This window comes from Magnolia sinica, chromosome 7 (genome assembly GCF_029962835.1).
Source record: "Magnolia sinica isolate HGM2019 chromosome 7, MsV1, whole genome shotgun sequence".
Lineage (NCBI taxonomy): Eukaryota > Viridiplantae > Streptophyta > Magnoliopsida > Magnoliales > Magnoliaceae > Magnolia > Magnolia sinica.
In genome coordinates, this window is record NC_080579.1 from 74065829 (window position 1) to 74074848 (window position 9020).

Below are 9020 nucleotides of genomic sequence, written 5' to 3' on the forward strand. Positions count from 1 at the left end.
TCTTCCACGAACGAGTCAATCATGTTAATGTCGTGGGCCTCGTCATCATCCTCTACCTGTTTGCTCATATTGAAAAAGATATTGAGCTCTAATGTCATATTTCTAAAAGATAAACTCATGACCCCGTTCCTACAATTAATAATTACATGTGATGTGGCAAGGAATGGGCGACCAAGAATGACAGGAATTTGAGTGCTCAGGTCCATGATGGGTTAAGTATCTAGGACGATAAAATCTACTAGGTAGTAGATTTGTCAACCTAAACCAACACATCCTCGATTATCCCTCTTGGTACACGAACTAATCGATCAGCAAGTTGTAATGTGGTCCGGGTGGATTTTCATTCACCTAGGCCGAGTTGTTCGTAAACCGAGTAAGGAATCAGATTAACACTTTCCCTCAAGTCAAGAAGTGCATGCTCAATTTGGTAGTTCCCAATTACACAAGTGATGGTTGGGCTACCAGGGTCTTTGTACTTTTGTGGCACATCTTGCTTGAGGATGGCACTCACTTTTTCTGTCAGAAAAATTCTCCGTTGAATAGCTGCCGTCTCTTGGTAGTTCATAGATCTTTCAGAAATTTAGCATATGAAGGGATTTGTTTAACAGCACCCAGTAGAGGAATGTTAACTTCACTTGCTTAAGAACCTCTAGAATATCCTGAGAGTTTGATAGAGGTTTTGGTGCAATAAACCGGTGAGGGAATTGAGCAATCAGCTTGCCTCGAGGTTTCGGTTCTAACCCATGTTGGGCAATGCTAGGTCTATCATTCATGTCTTCTTCTGGGCCCTTAGACTATTCAATCTTTACTGGAATAGATTTTTCAATTGATTTACCACTTTCAGAAAAACGCAATCGTTAGTCCCTGACAACGGCGCCAAAAACTTGACCACAACCCCAAGTGTAAGGTTGCGATGTAGTAATAATCTCGGTAAGACCGAGGTCGAATCCACAGGGACTAATCTCGTGTGTATTATGAAAGTAACTAGAATCAAAACTAGAAGAAAATCTAAATCTAAATTAGGAATAAAAAGGAAGTAATTGTAAAGTGTTTAATTAAAAACTAAAAAATTCAAAGGTGGGAACTAGGGTTTCTAAGGATCCACTTATAGCAATTAAGGTCATTCCTTACTTGATTCAAGTAACACAATTGGAATTGGAGTCATATCCTATCCAATTGGAAGATTTAGCAATTAAGATCACATCTGAACTTCCTTTGACCTAATTCTCAGAAGAGGAGAATTATGATAATTGGCAGGGATTCCATCACCAAACTATGCCCATGAGATAATGGCAAACAATAGGATTTACCAATCTTATAATCTCAAAATAAGAAAAGAAGATACTCAAAGCTATTGCAGATCTACTGTTATTTAATCATAATAAATAATTAAAAATTGAAAGTATTCCTTAAATATCAAACTAGAATCAATGTAAGTTCAACATAAACAAGAATCAAAGCAATAAAAATATCTCATCACGCTACAAGCTTCACCTCTTAGCCCTAGCTAAGAGGTTTAGCTAACCATAGACATGATTGGAATTAGAACACTAGAAGAAAGCATGAAAAACTAAGGAAGAAAGGAAGAAAATTACTTGGTGACAACTCTCCACCCTTGTGCTTTGCTCCTCTATAAACCCTAGATGATACCCAGGGATGCCTTGGGGACTCCTGTTTATAGTTGAGCAACACCTCCTTTCGCATCGACTTGGAAGAATCCAGAAACCGCCTCAAATTTACGTAGCCTGCATAAAATCTGCGTAACAGCTTCGATGCATCGAAGGTCTTTCGATATAAGCTTCGATGCATCGATGATCTTTCGATATCATTGAAACTGGTCTAGAACTGTAAGCCCCGTATCCTATATCGTACCGTTCCATAGGCTTCCGCGGTCTTTCCAGTCGAATTCCGGCAACCTTCGACCCTTAATCGGTATTTGCGCGCGACCTGGATTCTCGTGCCGTCAACCCGAGTCGACTTAACCCAGGACTCGTACCTTAGCGACCGCGTCGTCGCCGCGGTTCCGATGCCGCGATTCGCGCGCTGATGCGATACTCTGGTCAAGAGTTGTGGGCCAGCGTTCGGTGCGAGGAAACGCCGCGCGTGCAAATTCCGAGGGAATCTCTACAAGGTTCACATCAATCTCATCAATCCCATCATGTCAAGTACACATCAACTTTCACCCTTTCCCAAGCAACCCCCAAAGTCAAAAAGCTCTTACACAACCCATGCTTTTCTTACACATTTAGCCAAAAAAGTCAAAAAAGTTCTTACACTCCCATCCCTCTCTCCCATCCATCACTCCATCACCCATCATTCTCTCTCTCTCTCTCCCTTACAAATCTCTCTCTCATTTCAACTCTCCCTTAAGCAATTCCATACGTATGAGCCCCTCTCCCATTTCTCCCAAGTTTCAAGTGTGGCCCATTTCCTACCCCTTCATCTCTCATCTCAACCATCCATTTTTCATCTTCCTCCATCAAAGAGGAGCACAAGGAGCTAAGGAAGCCAAGGGAGCAAGAAGATCAAGTGGTGGGTGCCTTGATAGGGTAGATTTTCATATTTTTAAGATGGGCCAAGTGAGACCAACCGATCAATGGTTCGATCTCACTTTGGACCTTAAGATGTGGCCGATGGCCCACTTGGATTATCATGATCATTCCATGATGGGGCCATTCTCCATGGACCCCATCATGATGTTTATTTTCTTGCATGCTTAGGGTCATCTAGACCGTCTATTTTAGTGGAGAAGGGATCTCCACCGTTGGATTTCAATTCCATGGACCCACATGTAATGGGACCCACTTGATGTATGATTTAGTGCAAGGGAGGGCCCATAGTGCCGGGGTCCCTCCATCACGCGGGTCTCACTCTCTATCTCTCTCCCTTTTTATTTTATTTTTATTTTTTTGTGGTGATGATAATGAAGTTGTGTGGGACCCCACCATGAAGTAAGTATTTTACCCAAATTATTTATAAGTGGGGACCCACCTTATATATGTAGTACCATGCCATCCATCACTTGGTGGCCCACCTAAGCAGGGCCCACCTCCAACCAATATACAAAGTCCAGCGTCCAGGGACGCTGGACGTTGCTGGAAAGACACCAATATCAGCTTTTTTTCCAAGGCTTTGGGGTGGTCCACTTGTGTAGGCCCCACCTTGATGTATGTATTAAATCCACACCATCCATTCCTGTCCCAAGCCCCTTTTAGGCGTTGAGCCGAAAGATGGGATCAATCAGACCTTCGGGCGGGCCATACCATACCAAATGGTGGTTTTCACCATTGAAACCTTCCCTGATTTCCTATACGCCAAAGTATGTCCGATATTGGACTTGTTTTGCTTATCTTGAGCCATGGAGGCCATTGGACGGAGTGGATTGTCAAAATATGTGGACCCCACCTGTAAAATCCATGGTTTCTAAAAATAAAAAAAAAATAAAGTATTACATCGTTCCCGATAGTCATTTCTTTAATCAGTGGAGAAGAGCATACTCTAGATCGGAATCGTGGGGAAGTACTCCTTGATCATTTCTACCAACTTAAAGCCATTCATAGGGTGGGCCACTACCTGAAGTGGGCCCACCCCAAAAATCAGCTTGATCCAAGACTCAGGTGGTCCACACTGTAGGAAACAGTGGGATTGAGCCTCTACCTTTGAAAACCTTTTTGGGCCCACAGAAGTTTTGGATCAGGGTGAAATTTGTTTTCACCCTTCATCTAGGCCCGCTTGGCCTCATCAACAGGTTGGATGGCATAGAAACATTACGGTGGGCCCCACATGGAGCCCACACAGATGTATGTGTTTCATGTCCACCGTCCGCCTGGACGGTGGAGCCCACTGTGATGGCGTGTGTGCTGTGATGGCGTGTGTACTGTGTGCGTGTGTGCTGTGTGCGTGTGTGTATAGTTATATATATTTATATATATATATATATGATATTATATTATATATAATATTATATGTATTATATATTATACCATATTTAATATAATGATGATGGGAGGCCCATCTCAATTATTTTGGCCCATGAATGAGGCCCACTTTGATACGTATGTAAAGCCCATGGGTCGAGGCCCATTTGAGGTATTAGGGGCCCATGGGTTATGGCCCATTAAAAAAAATGTTTTGGGGCCTATGGGCTTAGGCCCATTTGATGTACATATGGGGCCCAATTGGCGAGGCCCATTTGATATACATAAGGCCCATGTGAGTAGGCCCATTTGATGCATTCTAAGGCCCACGGGTTATAGCCCATTGCAATGTACATAAGGCCCATTGGTGCGGCCCATTGATGTGGCCCACTTAATGAATATAGGCCCATATGATACGGCCCATTTGATGTGTTGAAGGCCCAATGGGATATACCAAAGGTCCATTGCAATGTGCAATCCCAACATGATTTATGTAATGATGTTTGCCTTAGGAGCAATGTTGGTTTGACGTCCACATTGCAAGTATAATGTTGGTTAAATGTCCGCATTATGCCTTTCCCTAGGGCCCATTGTTGGGCCTATGCGTGTGATGTGTAAGCCGTCTAGGCCCATCTTCATTATGAACATCATCTATCCCATATAACATGTTTAATTCCATGATTCATGATCATATGCATCATACGTATGCTTGATATGAGAAATGACTGATCATAGCGTATGCCTTTGGGCAGATTGTTTAGGGGCTCCCGTACAGGGGGTGTTGCCGTACATGAGCGCACTATACGCGTAGGATTGCTGTATGACTGGATAGTGTGATTCATGCATTTGCATTGTGTGATATGGTTACTATACGCCCTAGCGACATCAGGGCCGTAGCCTCCACAGACACATCGTGGTTGGCAGGATTGGATACCGAAAATCTTGTTCTACATGGGGTGCTATAGATATCCCTGGGTGAAAGTCCCTAAACCCTTATGGTACCAAGAGGTTGCTCCAACGTCTAGACCGAGTGGGTGCATGAGCGCCGAGTGCCGATTACCAGATGGTCGCGCTTTCCACTGTGTCGTGGTCGGTTGGAAGGGGGTGCGGCCTTACCCGCCCGAGAGGAGGGGGCAAAGCTAGGCTGAGTCTGACCAACTCGAGGAATGGGTCCGCTATTGACGAGCCGAGCCCGATATTGGCAGGCGGATAGTGAGGTCTTTTCCACTCACCTTATTGCGCGCGATGGGGCGACAATCTGGCTTGGAGTGTACTAGACCCCGGTGATATTTCAGATTTGAGCCGTATTGACATGTGGACTTAGATGAGGATTTGCATGCTTGAGTTGCATTTCGCATTGCATGGCCTTGGTATGGCCGACATCATTCTTTGCACCGCATGGCCTTGGTACGGCTAATGGGATTCTTGGCATTCATCAGCATGTTCCGCATTACTCTGATACTGCATAACTACATTACCACCTTGAGTATAAACTTTCACCACCCTCTAAGCTCTCTATAAGCTTATGCATGACCGTTGCGTGCAGGTGACGTTGGATCGCAGCAGCGCTGAGGCTTGGGCACGTAGCTGATCTTTTTGGAGCTTTTGGTCTATCATCATTGTATTTCCCTTATGCTTATTGTACTTGTAAAGTTTTTTATTATAGTGAAAATGTAATGGAGTTTTTGGTTGTTGTTTGTGGGTTATGCCTTTGGTTATGCTTGTTACGAATCAAACTGATGTTGAAAATCCTCCTTGTAGCATCCTAGAATCGGAACCTGGCGAATGGACGCTGGGAGCCGAGAATGGGGTTCTACGGAGGCTGTCGGCGCCAGATTCGGCGATCGGAAATTTTGTGAGCCCGGTTTCCGAGTTTGGGGCGTGACAGAAGTTGGTATCAGAGCATAACTCGGAAATAACTAAAGACAACATTACATGTCTGCTATGAATGATTTAAGTCCTAAGTTCGGATAGCCTAACGATCTTTTACTACCGACCCTTAACAAGTGTGCCTTCGAGAGTTTTCAAAGTTGATAGGCACCTTCACTCTTTCCTGTGGGACATGTCGCATAGGAGAGTGACCCGATCGACTCCCGCACCACCACCTAAGACTCCGGCTCCACCACCTGCGGCTCCCACGCTACCACCTACGATTCCTGCTCCACCACCCGAGATTCCTTCTGCCCAGCCTGAGGATGCCGCTCCTCTACCAGGGATTCATGCTGCCCAGCCTATGGGTGCAGCTCCTCCACCAGAGACCAGTGCGGAGCCGACCGTATCTGTGAGTGCTTCCCAGTTACAGCAGATGCTGCAGGCTGTGACGGCCGCACTTCAGGGGCAGGGCAGACCCCCAGTCGTTTCTCCAGCACAGGCAGAGCAGGAGCGCTCGAGTGCCCTCCTTCGAGAGTTCCGACGCCTCGATCCCCCGCACTTCCAGGGTGAGCCAGACCCGACCGTGGCTGAGAGATGGCACGCCGATGTAGAGAAGATATTTGAGACGATGGGATGCGCGACTGAGCGATGAGTCCGATTAGCCGTATTTCTTCTCCATGGTGAGGCTGAGCACGGACCTCCGTCACCCGTGTTGCAGGGCCTGATTTTGTATGGACTTGGGAGGATTTTGTGGATCGGTTTGACCGATGTATTTTCCCGATCACATCCGGCGACAGCGTTGGAGTTCGAGGCCTTGGTGTAGGGCGATATGACAGTGGCTCAGTATGCCGCTCGTTTTTGTAGCAATGTCCAGATTTGCACCTTACTTAGTGGATGATGAGGAGCGGAGAGCCCGCCAATTTGAGGGCGGCTTGCGTTACGGTCTTCGAGGCCGTGTTATTGGGCATGAGCTCCCTACCTTCGAGGAAGTGGTGCGAAAGGCCAGATTTTTGAGGCCGAGTGGGATGGTTCTCAATCGTGGTCCGAGGAGAGACCGGAAGAGGCAGCCCCCTCCGAGTGTCCCCAGCAGCGTCGACCAGCAGAGGCGCACAGTCGCCCAGCCTTTCGAGCACCAACAGCACCTCCAGCACCAACCTCCGAGGCAGTTCACCGGCACTTGTTTTAGGTGCGGTGCGACAGACACCGTATGTGGGAGTGTCTCCCCCAGCAGCAGCAGAGAGGTCCATAGCAGCCTCCACCACAGGAGCAGCAGAGACCCCCACAGCAGCAGAGAGCAGCCCCCCCCACCGAGGCCACCTCAGAAGAGCTCAGCCACCTCCGAGACGCAGCAGCAAGAGGCAGAGTCGACCGCCTCAGGCAGCAGAGAAAGACGCTCGTAGGGGACAGCACCTCCCCACCGGCCTGGCTCGATTCTATGCGGCCCAACAGGATCCTAGTCATCCGGAGGAGTCGCTGAGGGTATACTTCCAGATTCGCATGCATTGCACGTGTGTTGTTTGATTCTCGTGCATCTCATTCTTTTATGGCCGAGAGTTTTGCCGATCGACTGGTTTGCCATTGGAGTCTGCTCGTGAGGGGTTGACAGGATCGACTCCCTTGGGGAAGACCGCAAATGTTGGGCCGATTTTGCTTGTCTTGCCGCTTTGGCTTGCGGAGATATCGTTTTGCCTCGCCGACTGCTTTGCTTTGCCTATGTCCGAGTTCGATGTCATCCTCGGGGCATGGATTGGCTTGCCGAGTCACCTACGCCATATTGGATATGTTCGCGAGGATCACATTTGTATACCGGCTTGCCGCAGCTTCAGCTTCATTGCCGAGCCTGCAGGGAGAGCCGTTGTCTTGTTTGATGTCTTGTGCCATAGAGGAGCCCTTAGCGGTGAGCATCGACCAGTTGCCTGTGGTTTGTGATTTTCTCGATGTGTTTCAGGAGATTTCGGGATTACCGCCTCGTCGACTCACCGAGTTTCGATTGATCTCATGCCCGGTATCGCGCCTATTTCAAAGGCCCCGTATGCATGAGCACCATTGGAGTTACGTGGAACCGCAGGAACGCTTGGACGAGGCTGAGTTAGGCTTTATCCGTCCGAGCAGCTTCACCGTGGGAGCGCCGGTACTTTCGTGAAGAAGAAGGATGGCTCGCGAGGCTCTACGTAGATTACCGCGAGCTCAACAAGGTCACGATCAAGAACAAGTACCCGCTCCCGAGGATTGATGATTTGCATCCATTTGACAAGATTGACTCAAGGCTTGAGGATTAACTTCGGGTCCGAGAGGAGGACATTCCAAGACGATTCGTGACGTCGTTATGGTCATTTTCGAAGTTTCGTGTCATGTCCTTCGATCGACCAATGCGCCAGCAATTGTTCATGCAGCTTGATGAACGAGGTCTTCCGTCCGTATCTCGATCGCTTTGTTGTAGTCTTCATCGACGAAATATTCTGATTTATTCGAGGACTCGTGAGGAGCATGAGCAGCATTTGGAGGTTACGTCGCAGACCCTCCGCGCACACCGGTTGTATGCGAAGCGGAGAAGTGCGAGTTTGGGCAGGAGGAGGTGAAGTTCTCGGGGCCACGTGGTGACGAGGGAGGGTGTCGCAGCAGACCCCTCGAAGGTTGAGGCATGCGTCAGTGGGGCCAATCCACGATCGCGTCCGAGATCCGTAGTTTCCTTGGTTTAGCGGGCTACTTATCGGCGTTTCATTGAGGGCTTCTCTCGTATTGCAGGCCCACTGACTGGTTGACCCGGAAGGGCGCAGAGTTTATTTGGAGTGGCGGCTGCGAGCGAGCATTTATGGAGTTAAAGGACCGTCTGAGGACTGCCTCCTATCCTCACTCTTTCTTCTGGGAGTGATGGTTTTATTGTATTTACTGATGCCTCGCATATTGGTTTAGGTGCTGTCCTGATGCAGCACGGGAGACCAGTGGCCTTCGCGTCTCGCCACCTCAAGGTCTATGAGCTAAACTACCCCACGCATGATTTAGAGTTAGCTGCAGTTGTCTTCGTACTGAAAGTGTGGAGACACTATCTCTATAGGGTTAGGTTCGAGCTCTTTTCTGACCACAAAAGCTTGAAGTACCTCTTCTCGCAATCTGAGTTGAACATGAGGCAGAGGCGCTGGATGGAGCTCCTGAAGGACTATGATTTCGATCTCCAGTACCACCCGGGTAAGGCGAACGTGGTGGCGGATGCCCTCAGCCGTCAGCCACGAG